Below are 19,840 nucleotides of genomic sequence, written 5' to 3'. Positions count from 1 at the left end.
AGGCCTCACTGTACTTTTTGGTACTATTCATGGGTTCTACTATACTATTTCAGCTAACTTTTATTTTTATTTACAGTATTTTCATCAAAAAGTTTTCAGTTTCAGCAAATAAGCAGATTCCAAATAGACTCTAATAGTTGTATATTCTCACACATCACGTGGGTTTGTGACTAGTTTATTTTAAAATTCAAAGAAATTATAGAAAATACAATGAGATATATGGAGACGCATACTTTGTCCACTAGCATTATCATATGGAAAATTTTTCATCCTCTGCCCTCTAAGGGTTCGTTTGAGAACAACTTATTTAGCTGAAATTGAAAACTTTTTGCTGAAAGTACAGTAAATAAAGCTTAAAGTTACCTGAAATAGTATAGTGAGACCTATGAATAGTACCAAAAAATGCAATGGGACCCATGAATAATAGTAAAAATAAGCTAAATAGTAAAAAAAGCTGCCCAATATAAGCTAAAAATAACATACATTTATGTATTTCATCCATTTGAAAAAGTAAAAACAATTTAAAAAAAAATAAAATTTATTCAGAGCTCAAGCAGTTGAAGCACTTGTGTGCAGCGCCACCAAGGAGGCATAGAAGCCATCCTTGATTCTAATAAAATTGTCATGCTTTCCTTTCTCTACAATAAGTCCATTTTTAACCACTGCGATTACATATGCATTCCTGATTGTGGATAATCGATGTGCAACCACAACTGTAGTCCGGTTAACTATAATTCGATCTAATGCATCTTGGACCACCTTCTCAGACTCAGCATCTAGTGCATTGGTAGCTTCATCTAGTAATAATATCTTTGGACTTTCAATAATAGCACGTGCAATGGCTACCCGTTGCTTCTGTCCACCAGACAATTGAACTCCATGTTCTCGTACTATTGTATCGTAACCCTGCATTTTGCATTGTAAGAATGATGGAAAAAGAAATTATAATCTGCTATTTGTACATTAAAATTAACTACCAATAGTTGTAGAAGTCAAAATGATGTTATCCTCTTCAATTCTATAGTTTGTTAATTAACTTAATCACTTGTAACATTAGAAATGACAATGAAACAAATATGGGGAAATGCTTTGCTTTGATCTAACCTGTTGTAAGACACTAATGAACCTGTGAGCATTTGCTAACTCTGCTGTAGCTATGATATCTGCCTCAGTTGCATTTCCTCCCTTTCCATATAAAATACTGGCTCGAATAGTTTCATTAAATAAAACTGGTTCTTAACTCACAAGACCCATTTGTTGCCTCAACCACTTCACTTGAAATTCCTGAATTTCAACTCCATCAAGTGTAATATGACCAGAATCGGGATCATAAAACCTTTGCAATAATGCTATCACTGTGGATTTCCCACTCCCACTTTCTCCAACTAGAGCAATTGTCTGGAAAAAAGAAAAAGAAAATATATAGTATACCAATATGATTAGTTTGTATAATGGTAAGCAAGATTAACTTTTGTGATTACATCTTGTGCTAGTTTCTGGTAATTAGTGATGCAACTTTACCTTGCCAGAATGAATTGTCAAGCTAAGATCTTGAAAAATCTGAATATCTGGCCTACATGGATATTTGAAGCTTACATGAAAAAGCTCAATTTCTCCCTTCAGATTCTCCAATGTCATCCCAGACTCATTACTTGGGTTTATCTTTGACTGTTGTTCTACTATTGCAAATATGGAACCAGAAGCATTCTTGGCTTTGCTAGTATCTGGACCGAAGGAGCTTGTTTGTGAAATTCCCATAGCTGCCATGTTCAAAGCAAAGAAAACCTGCAAGCCAAATATCCATCTTGAGATAAGGTAATTTGGTGTGAAACAGTCTTGTTTGAATATTATTTGTTTAGTATATAGAACTTTTGAAAAGCTTGTCAAATATAGTTATTTAGGAGGAGTTTTTACTTGAAAAACATCTGAGAATGTTGCTTTCCTAGCCTGAACGAGACAAGCTACTGCATAGAAACTTGTAGCATAGACAAGAAACAACAATCCAAAAGAAGTCCCAAATCCAATTCCAGTGATCAAGCCTTGCCTTATCCCGGCCTTCCTTGGGCCTTCACATTTGCTTTTGTACAGCCCCATCACCTTGCCTTCAGCACAGAAAGAAGCAATTGTTCTTATACTTCCAACTGCATCATTAGCAACTTGGCTTGCTTCCTCATACATCAACTGCAACCAGATAGATTTACATCAACTACAAGTAATGAATAATTTTATGCAACCATATTACTTGTGAAATTAATTAGTTGTGTTTAAAGTGGCAACTCAGAGTAGCAGGTTGTTCTTTGCGTGACACTCATCTTCTTTTGTTTGTTTGTTTGTTTTTTTGTTTGTTTGTTTGTTTGTTTGTTTATTTGTTTTTTTTTTTTTTTCTAAACACACAAAACTGTTGTTGTATGTTTAACCAAACAGGCTCCAATTATGATTAAATGGTTGCGTCCATTTTCTCCAATAAATAACAGAATTTTACTTCGTTTTCTCATGACAATCATAATGTATAGTTTTAGAGCTGAAAAGGAAAAAACATGAGGTTGTTAGTTTTAGAGCAAACCTTAGCATCTGCACTGAATCCTTTCACGAACTTTATTTGAATGTATCCATTGACTCTGATGAGAGGAATCAATGCAAGGATAATAAATGCCAACTGCCAACTTGCAATAAATGCAATGACCAAACCTGCAGCTGATGAAGCAATAACATGAACCATTTGACCAAGTGCATCTCCAACAAGGGCACGCACTGTTGCTGCATCTACTGAGAGCCTAGCACCAATTGAGCCACTTGAGTGCACAGGCTCATCAAACCAATCAATCCCCATGTGAACCAGCTTCTCAAAACACATCAATCTAATACGTGCTATTAACTTACACCCAGCCACAGCGAAAAGGTACCCCCTTGCTGGAATTACCAGAAATGATACCACACCAAGGGCCACAAACATTAGTGACCAAAAATTTAAATCCTTTTTCAGTTTAGGAGGTGGTTCATAAAATGATTTGATTGCCCTGGCAAGCAGTATACTAAATATAGAAGTATTAAGCCGGTGATAATTGCAGCTATAGTCCCAAGAAGAAGTACAGGAATCTCTGGCTTGTTGAGGTAGGCAATGCGGCTGATTGGGACCTTGGGATAGTTTTCTTCTATTTCTGCCGGTCGTTTATTAGGGATGGTAACTTCTGTTGGCAAACCAAATGCTGTGACTGAGAAAGAATGGCGGCTGCTTCCTTCTAAAGATGCTCGATTTGAGCTTTGTTGGAATGAAATTCTTTGAATGTTCCTAAGACTTGACTGTCTAAAAGATTCAGTAGAAATTTCATATCTGTTTTGGTCATCTGCACCTTCTTTTGAATCCTTATTTACTTCTTGCAAGCGTATAAGCTGAGAGTATGCTCCACTAGGATCCTTGATTAGTTCTGAGTGTGAGCCTAATAGAATGACAAATAAATTTTTAGGTGATATGAGTCACCCATTCTGGAGTAATCCAAGGTTTGAGAGTTGATCAGAAATTCAAATGGAAGATTTTAATACAAATTTGAGTGGCAATAAGTGTTGGAAGGCACTATCTTTTTCCTTTTGTAAATTGGGACTTTCATTTAGCATCCAAAATATAGACCAGTAAATCGAAAAGTTGCTGAAATTATGCAAAATGATGGATATGTTTAATGAAAATTGCTGATTTAACTGTTCACATAATGTGGGACAATTTGCAAAAATAACATATTTAGGCTATGAAGAAAAGAGTCAGATACCTTTCTCAATCATCTCCCCCTTGTGAATGACTGCAATTGTATCAGCATTCCTCACCATGCTCAAATGGTGGGCAACAATGACAGTTGTTCGGTTGAGCATAATCCTGTCCAATGCTTCCTGCACTACCCTCTCAGACTTTGCATCAAGTGCACTTGTAGCTTCATCTAGAAGTAAGATTCTTGGGTCTTTCAGAATTGCTCTTGCAATGGCAATTCTTTGCTTCTGCCCAACAGACAGTTGTGTTCCACGCTCACTAACCAGAGTATCTAGTCCCTGGAAGTCAAATTCAAATTAGAAAGTAAATTAACAATTTCTGTGGTGATAAAGGAGAAAATAGCCTCTTATATTCCAATGAATGGAGGATAAGACAAAACCTGAGGCAAATTTATCAATAAATTTAAAAGCATTTGCGAGTTTAGATGCAGTTTTGACCTCTTCATACGTTGCTCCAACTTTTCCATATGCAATATTATCCTTAATGCTGGATGAAAACAAAACAGGTTCTTGGCTAACAAGACCAATTTTCTCCCCAATCCATTTAAGCTGGAGGTCTTTCAAATTAATGCCATCTATGAGAACTTCACCAGCCGGTGGGTCATAGAATCTCTCAATTAGACTAATCACTGTTGATTTTTCACTTCCACTTTGTCCAACCAAAGCTGTAGTTGTGCCACTAGGAATATAAAGAGAGAATCCACTGAATATTGGCTCATTTGTTCTAGCTGGATAACTGAAATAAACGTCTCTAAACTCTATATCTCGACAAATATCATCCAAAATTTTTTCCCTAGTTATAAGAATCTATATCTGGCCTCCTCTTGATAGTCTCAAACATCTTATAAGCCGCAGCTTTACCAGCAACAAAGGCGCTCATGCAGGGAGATGCCTCGCCTAGGGACCTAAAACATCCAAAAACGTTACTGATACCTCTTTACATAAGTTTATGAGCGTGCATGTTTCCACCTTAACTAGGGAAGAAAATAGATGAAATTTTCCACATGAAGCATTATGTCTTTAGTAGCACGTTTACATACAATTGGAAGCTAAAAAATTTCAAATTGCAATTTACATAGATCCAATTAATATAGCCGCAATCACCCCCATTGTACTCTCTGTTCAGTATCAATTTTGATCCATACCATATAGCCAAACCATAGCTGTTGAACATGACTAACATAAAAGTGGCAAGACCTAATCCAGATGCCAAACCTTCGTGAACACTAGATTTGTAAGCAGTTATAAGGTGCTTTTCGTAATTATTTATAGCTTGCTTCTCCCAAGTAAATGATGCAACCTAGAACAGAACCAAATGGTGGAAATCATATATTCGCTAGGAAAACCAGCAATGTAAAACACACTGTACTGAGAGCTAAATTACATGTTTTCTCAGGCATGTAGATAGTTTGACAACATGACATACTGTTCTTATTGAGCCAATTGTTTGTTCAACTATGTTTGATGCATTTGCATAAGCATTTTGTCCACGGGATGCTGTCTTGGATATGATGATGGACATAAGACCACCAAATGCTGCAAGAAGGGGAATTGAGGATAGCAGGACAAGGGTAAGAAGCCACCCTTTGAAAAATGCTACAAAAAAAATCCCCCAATGAATGTTGATACTAGCTGCAAAAATTTCCCAACCTGTACAAGCAAACATACTCTTTTATCGCTAGGAACACATTTAGATGCATAGTATGAATATAACTCAGGCTGAATTTTGGCCAGTTGTGAATTTTAATGTTGTTGATGCAACAGTATAGTACCTTCTCACCCGTGGCATCTTGTATGAGAACAGTGTCACCTGACATTCTCCCAACAACCTCTCCAGTGTTTGTTTCCGTATCAAAGAAATCAACATCATGTCTCAAAATTGTCTTCAAATACAAACCCCTTATTCGTGCAGCCTATCGCTCCCCTGTGACCATCCAACAAGCCACCTCTAACAAGAACAAAGACAAGTGTATCATTTCTCAATGCCTGATAGATGAACAGTTTTGTTTTATGTGTTAAAACTGCAGTGATTTTGATCATGGAATGTACTTACGGAGGAATCCTACAACACCTATCCCTGCTGCCATGTAGGGAAGTTTTACACAAACCTAAAACAATACATGGGAACTAAATGTCACCTTCTATCAATAATAGCATATCAGAAAGGAAAAGGAAGGGTTCACATACATCTTTAAAATCAAGATAAATTTTCAATTGAAGAACTAGATGATAACATTAATAGAATTTAGACGGGACTTTTTAACTGTTACGTCAAAAAGAAGTAAAGAATAAAACAAAATGTTCAACTACACTTGCTAGTGATAAAGATTGAAATTGACATCATAAATTAAGCTTTTGGATCAAATTTTTACCTTGGAAACTTCATGAACCATTAATCATCTCCCCAGCGATTATTGTCAACATAGGCATACCTAGCCCATTCCCAATGGCACCTATTGTGCCAACGATTATCAAGAGAACATTAGTGGAATCCGCAAATGAGAACAGCTTGAGAAATGAAATAGTGTTGGTATTCTTCTCTCCTTTATTATCTTGATCATTAATCATGGAAAAGCTTTTCTCTGCTTCTACATTGTTTTTTAATGCAGCATCCTCATGCTTATTTTTATTTCCATTCCAGCCTGTCCTTACCTCCAGTTTATCAACTCCAATATGCTGTTCCAATTGTCAGCTACCTTACTTGGAATATTTAGAACGAAACAGCACCTGCTCAACAAAATGAAGGTAAAGTTAGCAGCTTACAAGCCAAGCAGTCAAAGTTGAACTAGTGGTCAGTTTCAAAAGATACTAGATAAAATCAGGGAGTAACAAAATGATTATTAATGATAAACTGGCTCTCACGGTATCATGAATTATAATTCTATGAGCAGCTAAAAGATGAACATGTGAAAGATGATTGATAAGGACAATTCTTACTATAATAGATTACCCCTCAGAATTCTAAAATTATATTAAAAAATAAAGAAAAGTTTGAGGTGATTTACCATAAGCGTTCCCTATCTTCAATGTATTTTTGAAGCCAAGAGTGACACCCACACAAGCCAGAATGAGAAGGGTGTTGATCTCTGGTACATAAACTTGCCCTTTGTATTTAGTAGATGTGTGCACTACCTTAACCCGTGGGAAACACCCAAGGGCCAAAGATTGTTGGATGATGGAGAAAGAAGTTGAGATTAACGACTGACTAGCAATGATGGCTGTCATTACAACCACAATAAACATTGGCCAGTACAGTGGTTCTGCATAAGAGAGAGTCATGAAAACAAAGATACCACCTCAATATCAATGATAGCAAGAGGAAAAAAAACCATATTATAAGGAATAGTAAACGTACTTGGAACAGAACTATAGAAGGCATTGCTAGCATCCTAATTGTGTTTCCGGAGATATGAAGCTTGACCAAAGTAGGCAAGAACAATCGAGGGAAAAACTATAGTGCATGAGCTTATCTGAATTGAACGAACATTGAAGTGACCAAGATCTGCAAACAATGCTTCAGAACCTAACATTGTTCGATCAAGTTCACCACATAATTAGCAACTATAGGATTAGTCCTAAACAAATAAGTAAAACTAATATTGTTTTAGTTTACAACAATAAAAAAGAACATGAGGTTAAGAAAAGAAAGCTTGGAAAAACCAATAGGTAAATTAAAAGAAAAATTATTTCAAAAGATTCTTCTAATGTGAAATCAACATGCTATAATACCTACTTGGTAGGCAAATTTTAAATAGATCTATTGTACTCTTGGTTTAGTGTTATTGATTCTTAAGATATCAAAAATGACAAAAAAATTGATCCCTTCATCAATTTTGTCAATTGTGACAATGAGACTAATGTTCCTTAGTAGTCAATAACACTAAATTAAAAGTGCAAAGAGACTTGTTTGAACTTAACTTAAACCTCCAATGAGTCTGTTTTGCATATTTCCATAAATTTATTGGATTATGAAAATTCAAACGATATTTAAGACCATAATCATCTGGTAGGACTATTCAAAGTAAGTTCTAGGCTTGGACAAGACACTTATGGAAAATTCAAAGCATGTTCTTAATTAATAAAGGCAACCATTATTTGCAGCAAAAGCTCAATCAGGGATAGTTTGAGATTTGAGATGGAATGATAATGAAGCTGCACTTATTCATTTTACTGGGAGCATTGCGCTTAAATCATCAAGGATTTTTTCTTATCAAAATTTACTACGATTTTAGAAATAATTCCAATCACTACTGTAAGTCGTATGTTTCTAAACCTGAAACCTGAGACAGTAGATATGCAACAGCCCAAGTCCATCACTACATCTCATTTCTATACATTCAAATTTCAAAGTGCTCAAACAATGAGATGAGATTATGATACACACCTGTTAGGCATAGGATGACGCCTCCAAGAGAAATCCATGCATTCTTCTTATTCCTAGTGAGATATTCAACAATATACATTGGATTGACTGCCTCGATAACCCCTGGATCATGCTTCACAAAGTTGTACATGCCAATAGTTCCAATGAAAAGAAACCAAATTGTTAGTACTGGAGAAAAACTATAGCCTATTTATCTGTCCCAAATCTCTGAACTTGGAACAAAATAATCAAGATTCCTATTGAAATCCACATGATTGTATTATCAGTAAGCATAGTAGTAGCTTCCTTAACTCCCCCCACTACTGACAATACTACACCAAGGAGGAAATCATAATGTAAATTATTATTCAGAATATTAGATAGAAAGAGTTCATAAAATGTAAAGTTATAAATAATTGTAACTAAGCTAAATAAATTGAATAAACAGCTTAATTTGTACACCATCTTAACCAACAGTAAAGAAATAAGTAGGACTTAGGAATATCACTCTATTGTACCTGATATGCATGGTGTGAGGATGCCATCTCCAATCACCATGGAGGTACCAAGCATGGTCATGAACAAGATGAAATACTTTAGTATTTGGTTACTCTCAAGTATAGATTTGATAAAGGATGCTCTCTTGAGCTGTCGGTTTGGCACATCTAGTCGGTAGTTAGACATTTATTTGTCTTCAGCCTGCTTTTTGAGCGTCTAGTTGACCTTGGCATAGCGGCATATGAGAGAATATAGAGCAAAAGTTCCTCCTGCAACAATACAATTTCCATTATAAAAAAATGAATAGTTTGATGACAATGCATTCCTTGCTAGCAATTCAATATATAACAAATCAACACCATTCTAAGTTCAAAGCATTATTATTGACACACTGATATAGCATCACCCAATGTCATTTTTATTTTGTATGCAAGTGTTATCATCAAGACATATTAATTTCTTTCTAATTATCATCTAGCAATAAAAATGAGAATCCAAGAACTACAATAACTAATCTATTAAAACAAATTGCTAAGCATGAGAGAAGATTATCAATTACCATTGCCATTATCATTGGCTGTCAGCACAATGAAAACGTACTTGATCAAAGTAATTAACATGAGTGAGTAAAAAATTAGAGACAGCACACCAAGTATATTGTCATTGTGCTTAACCCCAGTAGGAAAAATGCCCAGTAACACATACAAAGTGTTAGAATTATGTGCCTTCAAAAACAATACTATACATTTTTATTTGATAATAAAATTTTATTTTCACATTCATAATTTTTGTAGGTATATTTCATTGTTTAAATGTGGCATGTGATATCATCTCTGTAGAAAAATCATGTTAATGGTTAAGGAATCAAAGACAGGGAGTAATTATTTTTCATAGATTATTAAATTGTTTAGGCTATGGATATTAATTGAATATTACCATTGAAGCTTGCACTTGTTGTGCTGCTATATGATAAGATGATTTACTCCATCGTTGAGGTAGTGACTTTAAGCAGACAAGTGGGTGTAATATAACAAGTACATACACTGAATTGGATCCGATCAAGGACACCTTATGGAGTGATCATTGTTAATTAAAAGGTTGTTCTATTACAATTTTTCTATTGTCCTCAAACATGAGGTGTTTGTGTATATTTATTTATTATGCACATAAATTTGACAATGTCAACTGGTGATGCTAATTTTAAAGGCTATATATAGACATGTTGGATTATGTGTGTAATGAGTAAAATATATAAATGCTCAACAATGAATCCACTAGTCTCTAAAGAAGATAATATAATTAGTTGATTTTCATATTGAAGTTGGACTCAAAACAAAACCTACCGGTGACATTTTTTAAAAATGTTTTTCATATATATAATATTGTATATATATATATATATATATATTTAAAGAGTTTTTCAAAAATATTTTGGAGTCCAATAGAAATTATGAAATCAAGAAATTAAGGGTTACATAAGCTAGGGACATGACAATGATATTAATCTAGTCCTAGTGGCTTGTGGGAATATAGTATGATGGAAGGACATAGATATAAAATTGTAAGTAATGGGACCTCATTTGTAATTCTCTAATCTTTAGGGGTCAATCACAATGTGTTGATGGATATTATTGCAATCTGTAGAAGTTCAAATATTTTTTTGATATGGTTGAGAAAATTAAGGAATAATTTTGAAAGAGTTTCAAAATAAGTCAATAACGTTCAAAAAGTTATTGATGAATCCAATAGCTAAAGATTAGGATCCCTAAGGATCCCACATCCAATCTCTCTCTTGGGTTTTAGAAGTCTTAAATAAAAAATAAGATTTTAAAATATCATATCAATTGTTGGCCATCAGAACTACTAAGTGATACTGCAGTCTTTTGAAAACTAAAAAACAAACAAAGGGAGAGACGTGAATACCTTAGGAGGTAGCAAGCTTGGGTTGCTAAGAGAGGTACGTAATTTTGTTCTATTTAGAATCCATGGTTGTGCGTTACAACGATTTTTAAATGAAGATATAAATTTTTGTTTTATATTGCTTTCGCAAAACTTTCACAAAAGAGACGTGGCCAAATCACCATACACAACCCCAATGCTTTGAAATAGCTTCATTATGCTTCCACAATCCAAGGCCTGCACTCAAACACTTCAAATATCATATTTGAAACGAAATAATAACAACAATAATAATTGGATTAGTTTTTTTTTTTTTTTTTTTTTTTTTTTTTTTTTTTTTTTCTAGATTAACTTATTAGTTTATTGCTTATCTAAAATTATATTATTCCTATAATTTTTAGAATAGGCTATATATATCATAAGAATAACAAGATAAACGAAAAGTTAAAAAGAGAAAACAAAAAATAATACTTGAGAAGATCTAGGGGCTTGATTGGTGGTGAATCTGTCAGCCTCCAAATCAAAAGAATCAAATCTAACAATATTTTTCCAAGAGAGTTTTTTACATTTGAGACCATTGTAAATCCCAGGTTGATCAACTTCATGTTCTTGTTCTTTTTCTTCAACATGATTTTTTTTCTTCTACATGATTTGAAAGCTCGAAAATGTGTTAAAAACATAAGAGCTGTTTACACTCCCAATTAAAATTACGGCTAAATTGCTTTTACTCTAACTTATTTAAGTGCGGAAACAAGAGTAAATGAAGCGCAATAAACTGATACTACTCTAGTGCATAAACATGAACAACAAACATTAAAAGTAAAGCACAAGAGTATGGGATGAGAGAATGCAAACACAAGATAACATGCCGATGTGTTATCGAAGAGGAAACCGAAGAACTCGGCGAAAAACCTTTCCGTCGCCCTCTAAGCGGTAATCAATCTACTAGACAATTAGTTGGTTTACATGGGTTAGCAAGAGACCCTCCAAGCCTAATCTACCCGATGTACCTAAGCCCTCCAAACTCCTACTCTAATAAGGCTTCTCAAAACCGTGTCTTGTTTAGCTCTCCGAATCCTGAAATCCACCCGATTGCATCCGCCAAGCCTCACCGGCTTCTTTTGGCAATTCCCCAAAGCTTCCCAAACTCCAAAACACTCTCTACACTCTGAATAGGTGTGGGTTGTATTTGGGTACAAATCTCCTCTCAAGGTATGACAATGGGAAAGGGATGGAGAAGAGGTTACAATGATTTCTCACTAAGGATGAGTAGCTCTCTCTTAAAAAGATGGGTGTGTGTGTTGTAGAAAACTTATCTAGGGTTTTTCTTTCTGAATGGCCTCTTTTACATTTGTGGGTAATGAGGGTGTATATAGCATAGGTGAAGGGTAAGCAAGTCACACTTAAAAAACCTCCAGGCAAAAAGTTTCGTGACTATCTCGCTGGAAAGCCTTACCCGTGAGACACTCGCGAAAACGACAGCCTGGCATGACTCTTCAACTTCCAATCATATGCTCCTCACTTGGCTCTTTCGCGGGTTAGCTTCTCGCGAGCTTCTCGCAAAATCCACTGATTCTTCATTTAAGCTTGATTCTTCACCAACTTAATACTAAACTCAATACAATAAAATCCCACAAAATACAAGAAACAAAATTAAAACAATTACAACACTTATTGTCATGGAATAAAGCCAACATAAAATATAGTTGTAAATTACAACTTTACATGATTTTTTTCTTGTGAGCTTTCTTCTTCTTTAGCATCAACACCCTCCATCTCACTCAAACTTACAATCTTATGACCTATCTAAACTCAGGAGTTAAAATTGAAATGAGAAAGCCCTTAATTAAGCAAGGTAATTTATAGGCTCTAATTGCCGATTAGTTTCCATCAAAAAAAAAAAAAAATTTTTTAAATTAAAATCTCTATACCGTTGAAAGCTTAAATATATATCCTACTAGTAACTGGTAAGTCCTAGACTTCTAGTCCTACTACTACTAGTAATCTTTGCCTAAAAAATCTACTTTTGAACACGCATCAACTATCTAAATGGAAGGATAAATATTACAATCAAATAATTTCAAAAATTACAAAAGAATAATTAATAGTTTTTTTTTTCTCTCTAATGTAGAGGATTGAATTTCGTATTTTATTTTTTATTTTTTTTATTTACATTTAAGGCTAATCCTATTTCTTTTAGTTGTATTTGCTTTACTTCGTGGAAGGGACTGACAAGAAAGGCCTGGTTATAGATAGAAGTTTATATTTATGGCTTGCATGATGATATCAAGTAGTACGTTTGTGATAAGCCACACTGAATTACTAGGGTCACACACACGGTTTCCACACATAATTTTAATTGGTTCTTGGTTTCATAATCCAAACAACACAATGCCACTCAACTATGTGTTTGAATATAAATTCAACAAGCTGTGTATATATTTGTGTTTTTTGACATATGTATTGAAATGAAGTATTTCGAATTTTTCATCTTTTATGTATATCTTTAATTTGTTAGTATAGTACCTAAATATGGTGTTTGAATTGCAAAACAGGTTAATAAAAAATTATTATTTAAAAAGTGATTTATTTGTTTTTAAATTTAAAAAGTGATTTATTTATTTTTAAATTAAAAAAAAAACATTTTTTAATAAAAAAAATTACCTATTGCAATGAGATTTTCAAAGTAAATCGTTGCAATATATGGAATTTTGAAACGAAAATCTAGTGTTGCATAAACCTATTTTTTTTTTAATAAAAAAATAATCTATTGCAATGAGATTTTCAAAGTAAATGGTTGCAATATATAAATTGTTGCAATATATGGAATTTATTGCAACAAAAATCTAGTGTAGCATAAATCTATTACCTTGAAGTTTATTACAACAGCTTGCATCGACTTTTTGGTCGTTGCAATAACACCTATTTAAGAACTACAGTGGCTGCAGTGGCATCAAACACTACATGGTATTTGAAACATGATGATCAAGTAGATGTTTGTCTTCCATATCATGACCATCACAAGGAGAAAAAACGAAGATGTGATTGTAAATACAAATGCCACTGCAATTCCTATTGAAAGAATATCAAGAAAAAAAGTTGGAAAGACTTGCACATGTAGAATTCAAAAGGAAGTTAACAGAAAATGTTTTCATTCTTCACAACACAACATAGTAAAATAACATATTGATACAAAGAATACAACTTTAAGTGTTCGTTTGAATGAACTGTATGATGGAATTAAGTTGTTTATTATGTTTATTTAGCTTATGTACAACGTTGTGAAGCAACTTTTTCCTAACTTAATTTTAGAACCTAAAAAGTCAATGAAAATAAACTCTCATAAACAAGCACAAAAGACATTTTTTTGACTACTTTAACTTCATTTTAGGACTCTTCATTGCTTTGAAACATCATCATCATCATGGGAAGAGGATTTTGAATAAGGTTCTCTCCAGGTAATGCATGACGCTAAGCCACAAGACTCTTAATATTTTTATGGCTTTTGAGTTTTGACAAGTCTTAATTTATATCAACATCCAAATAAATCCAAAAAATTGTACAATTGTCTTTTACTACCTCTTAGAATTTTAAAATTATATTAAAAAATAAAGAAAAGTTTGAGGTGATTTACCATAAGCGTTCCCTATCTTCAATGTATTTTTGAAGCCAAGAGTGACACCCACACAAGCCAACATTAGAAGGGTGTTGATCTCTGGTACATAAACTTGCCCTTTGTATTTAGTAGATGTGTGCACTACCTTAACCCGTGGGAAACACCCAAGGGCCAAAGATTGTTGGATGATGGAGAAAGAAGCGGAGATTAACGACTGACTAGCAATGATGGCTGCCATTATAGCCACAATAAACATTGGCCAGTACAGTGGTTCTGCATAAGAGAGAGTCATGAAAACAAAGATACCACCTCAATATCAATGATAGCAAGAGGAAAAAAAACCATATTATAAGGAATAGTAAACGTACTTGGAACAGAACTATAGAAGGCATTGCTAGCATCCTAATTGTGTTTCCGGAGATATGAAGCTTGACCAAAGTAGGCAAGAACAATCGAGGGAAAAACTATAGTGCATGAGCTTATCAAAATTGAATGAACACTGAAGTGACCAAGATCTGCAAACAATGCTTCAGAACCTGACATTGTTTGACCAAGTTCACCACATAAGTAGCAGCTATAGGATTAATCCTAAACAAATAAGCAAAACTAATATTTTTTTAGTTTACAATAGTAAAAAAGAGCATGAGGTTTAGGCAAATTTCAAACGGATCCATTATACTCTTGGTTTAGTGCTGTTGGTTCTTAAGATATCAAGAATGACAAAATTGATCCCTTCATCACTTCTGTCAATTGTGACAATGAGACCAATGTTCCTCAGTAGTCAATAACATTAATTTAAAAGTGCAAAGAGACCTGTTTGAACTTAACTTAAACCTCCAATGAGTCTGTTTTGCATATTTCCATAAATTTATTGGTTTATGAAACTTCAAACAATACTTAAGACAACAATCATCTGTTAGGACTATTCAAAGTAAGTTCATAGTCTTGGACAAGACATTTGTAGAAAATTCAAAGCATGTTCTTAATAAAGGAAACCATTATTTGCAGTGAAAGCGCAATCAGAGATTTGAGATGGATTGATAATGAAGCTAAACTTAACCATTTTACTAGGAGCATCGTGCTTAGATCATCAAGGATTTTTTCTATTCAAAATTTACTATGATTTTAGAAATAATTCCAATCTCTACCGTAAATTGAATGTTTCTAAAGCTGAAACCTAAGATAGTAGCTATGCAATAGCCTAAGTCCATCGCTACATCTCATTTCTGTACATTCAAAGTGCTTAAACAATGAGATGAGATTATGATACACACCTGTTAGGCATAGGATGACGCCTCCAAGAGAAATCCATGCATTCTTCTTATTCCTAATGAAATAGTCAACAATATACATTGGATTGATTGCCTTGATAACCCCTGAATCATGTTTCACAAAGTTGTACATGCCAATAGTTCCGATGAAAAGAAACCAAATTGTTAGTACTGGAGCAAAACTTTAGCCAATTTTATCTATCCCAAATCTCTTAACTTGGAACTAAATAATCAAGATTCCTACTGAAATCCACATGATCGTATTATCAGTAAGCGCACTAGTAGCTTCCTTAACTCCCCCCCATTGCTGACAATATTACACCAAGGAGGAAATCATAGTGTAAATTATTATTTAGAATATTAGATACAAAGAGTTCATGAAATGTGAAGTTATAAATAATTGTAACTAAGCTAAATGAATTGAATAAATAGCTTAATTTTTACACCATCTTAACCAACAATAAAGAGATAAGTAGGACTCAGGCATATCACTCTATTGTACCTAATATGCATGGTGTGAGGATGCCATCTCTCCAATCACCATGGAGGTGCCAAGTGTGGTCATGAACAAGATGAAATACTTTAGTATTTGGTTACTCTCAAGCATAGATTTGATAAAGGATGCTCTCTTTAGCCATCAGTTTGGCACATCTAGTCGGTAGTTAGACACTTTTTTGTCTTCAGCCTACTGGTTGGGCGTCAAGCTGACCTTGGCATAGCGGCATATGAGAGACTATAGAGCAAAAGTTCCTCTTGCAACAATACAATTTCCATTATAAAATAATGAATAGTTTGATGACAATGTATTCCTTGATAGCAATTCAATATGTAACATATCAACACCATTCAAAGTTCAAAGCATTATTATTGACACACTAATATAGCATCACCCAATGTCATTTTTATTTTGTGTGCAAGTGTTATCATCCAGAAATATTAATTTCTTTCTAATTATCATCTAGCAATAAAAATGAAAATCCAAGAACTACAATAACTAATCTATTAAAACAAATTGCTAAGCATGAGAGAAGATTATCAATTACCATCGCCGTTATCATTGGCTGTCAACACAATGAAAACATACTTGATCAAAGTAATTAACATGAGTGAGTAAAAGATTAGAGACAACACACCAAGTATATCGTCATTGTGCTTAACCCCAGTAGGAAAAATGTCTGGTAACACATACAAAGGCGACGTGCCCAAATCACCATACACAACCCCAATGCTCTGAAATGCTAGCTTCATTATGCTTCCCCAATCCAAGGCCTACGCTCAAACACTTCAAATAAATAAATGATTTATTTATTTTTAAATTAAAAAAACATTTTTTTAATAAATAAAAAAAAACCTATTGCAACGAGATTTTCAAAGTAAATCGTTGCAATATATGAAATTTTGCAACGAAAATCTAGTGTTGCATAAACTTATTACTTTTTTTTTTTTTAAAAAAAACCTATTGCAATGAGATTTTCATACGAAAATCTAGTGTTGCATAAATCTATTACCTTGGAGTTTATTACAACAACTTGCATCAACTTTTTTGTCGTTGCAATAACACTTATTACAAAGACATTAATTGTTATTGCAACGAATTTTTTCGTTGTATTAAGTCTTTTTTCTTGTAGTGTATTGTAAGAATAATAAAATTTGAGAGAGAGAAATAAAATACTTGAGAAGATCTAGGGACTTGATTGGAGGTGAATCTATCAGCCTCCAAATTGAAAGAGTCAAGTCTAACAAGGTTTTTCCTAGAAAGTTTTCTACATTTGAAATCGTTGTTAGTCCCATGCATTGATCAACTTCATGTTCATGTTCTTCTTCTTCTACATTATTTTCTTCTTGTGACCTTTGTTAGGTTCTAAGACTTTAAGTTTAAATGTATTAGAATTTCATTTTGTAATGTTGGCAAACCATGATCAAAATGTTTAGTCTTGTTTTAGACTTACTCAAAGTATGTTTATGTGTAAAGTTGGAATCGAGTGTACTGTAGGATTTACTGTATAAATCTGCCTGACTCGATTGATAGAGAATTAGACTCGATCGATCGAAACTCGTGTAGATTATTTTTCTGCAAAATTTTCCAACTTAGCCCAAGCCCGTTTGACGTGTAGAGTTTTATGTTTTGCCTTAAGTATAAAAGGAAAATCCCTAGCCACATTTTATAGTTGTTGTTTATGCTGTGTATGTGAATCTCTTGTGAGATCTAGAGGTATTTGCCTTCACATATACTTAGGATTATCAAGAATCAAGATTATGTCAAGAACATGATGATTAGATCGGTTGCTGCATAAAGAGCTTAAAGATACACAAGCGGGAGTGCTTGTACTTGCTGTGAATCCAAGAAAAAAGTAGTCTGTGGATTCGGAGCTGTCATGTGGTCGTGGTAGTAAGTTTCCTACTCGAGATAGCAATAGGATGTTAGTGGTCTAAGTCGCTATTATGTAAACTTAAATTCTTTCATAGTGGATCTGTTTTACCTTGAAGATAGCTAGATTTAATCCTCCCCAAGTTTTTTACTGGTTTGGTTTTCCTGAGTTATCATATTGTTGTGTTATTTATTTTCTGCACTTTACAATGATATGATATATTTGTGTTAACCTAAATTTGAATAATTTAACTAAGTAATCACTTGGCTAATTGAATAAACTTCAATTCTTTCATAGTGGATCTGTTTTACCTTGAGGATAGCTAGATTAAATCCTCCCCAAGTTTTTTACTGGTTTGGTTTTCCTGAGTTATCATATCGTTGTGTTATTTATTTTCTACACTTTACAATGATATGATATATTTGTGTTAACCTAGATTTGAATAATTTAACTAAGTAATCACTTGGCTAATTGACTAGGTTAATCTGGTTGTGTTTTAAAGGGTCTAAAAACGTACAACCTTTCTTCTATGAAGTCACTATCCTCCATCCCAGTCGAAAACACAATATTCTGACCTATCTAAAGCTTCAGGACACAGGACTTTTGATGGAAATGAGAAAGCTCTCAAAGCAAGTTTATTTATGGGCTCAAAAATCCTCCAAGTAATAGCCTATTAATTGATAATTCTATTGCAATTTAGTGATATTTTTTGCTTTTCTTTTTAATCATAATTTCTGTAACTATCAAATTCTTATAAAGAAAAATAGCAACCTTGTTAGATATTTAAATTTTGCACTAGCCTATATGGTAGAGATTTAATTCTGTATGTAGTCTAATATTTGTTACAGTAAATAAAACAATATTATGATTTCCAAAAGCGACTCATTTCTTGTATTCTACTTTAATTGTTTACTTAAATGCAAGGGGTTGAGAAGTTATGGATAGGAGTTTTTATATGGCAAGCATGGTATATATATATCAAGTTGTGCTCCACCAATTGTAAAATGCCATAGGTCCAACTTTTATGGGCAGACAATTTTTATTCCTTTTTCTCAATTTCTCTTTATTTATCAGATGGATTGATAGTGGGAAAGAGGGGTTGAGATTTGAATCATATGCATATGACACCATAACAAATGTCATTATTATTGAACTATAACTTTGTTCAATATTAAATGTTTTACTTTATACTAAACTAATTGTATAATGATATTTTTCTCAACCAAAAAAAATAAAATAAAAATTGCATAATGATATGTATCCGATTTTTTTTTTTTTTTTTTTTTCATTTTATACTTTGTTTATTTTATGAAGAAAGAAAAAATAGTCTGCAACAAGTTTATTGTATAAAGTGGAGTAAAAATTAAATTTTTTAAAAAAGTGGAACATGAAAAATTGGATAGAGAATTTTCATTCTACAATTGACTAGTCATGATAATACAAATTATTTGTATTACTTTTTGTATTTCACTTTATTTTAAAAAAAAAATATTGTATTCCACATCGTACTCCATTTACAACTTTATCATGTATTCTTTTTACTTCCCTTATAAAATAATTGAATTTTAAAATTTAAAAAAATAAACACATGACATACCAAAATTGATACAATATAAAGTAAAACATAAAAAATGGCAAGGTAAATTTGTATTCAATCCCACATACATGGTTTCACTCAAAATTTTTAATTACACCTTGGCACTTTGCTTCCTCATTTTCACCATGCTATTCTTTTTTTCTTGTGCATTTAGATACATTTATCTTTTTATTAAAACTCTCTCAAAAAATGGAAAAAAGAAAAAGAAAAAGAAAAAAAAAAGATACATTTATTTTCATATATAAAATGGCCGAGAAAAAGGGCCCTATGGCCTTTTAAAAAAATCCCCCCTCCTCCTATATTTGTTAATAAAAAATTTAAAATTTTGTTTAAATTTTACTCAATTAACACCCACATATTTTATATAAAAAAAATATTAATTTTTTGTTTTTGCATATTTACCTCATATATGAATGGAATTTTCATCCTTTTTCTCAAAAAAAAAAAAAAAAAAAATCGACCACCTCATTT

The 19,840-nt window shown here is 33.1% G+C and overlaps 3 pseudogenes; all 3 read right to left on the bottom strand.

The window, feature by feature from the left end:
• Positions 1–549: 549 nt before the first annotated feature.
• Positions 550–6,324, bottom strand: LOC115950580 (annotated as a pseudogene).
• A 142-nt stretch (positions 6,325–6,466) lies between these two features.
• LOC115949767 lies at positions 6,467–13,412 on the bottom strand (annotated as a pseudogene).
• A 57-nt stretch (positions 13,413–13,469) lies between these two features.
• LOC115949766 lies at positions 13,470–17,198 on the bottom strand (annotated as a pseudogene).
• Between the last annotated feature and the right edge of the window lie 2,642 nt (positions 17,199–19,840).

This window comes from Quercus lobata, chromosome 6, assembly GCF_001633185.2.
Source record: "Quercus lobata isolate SW786 chromosome 6, ValleyOak3.0 Primary Assembly, whole genome shotgun sequence".
Classification (NCBI taxonomy): domain Eukaryota; kingdom Viridiplantae; phylum Streptophyta; class Magnoliopsida; order Fagales; family Fagaceae; genus Quercus; species Quercus lobata.
Note: the sequence above shows the minus strand (reverse complement) of the source record. Positions and strands in the feature narration are given on the sequence as shown.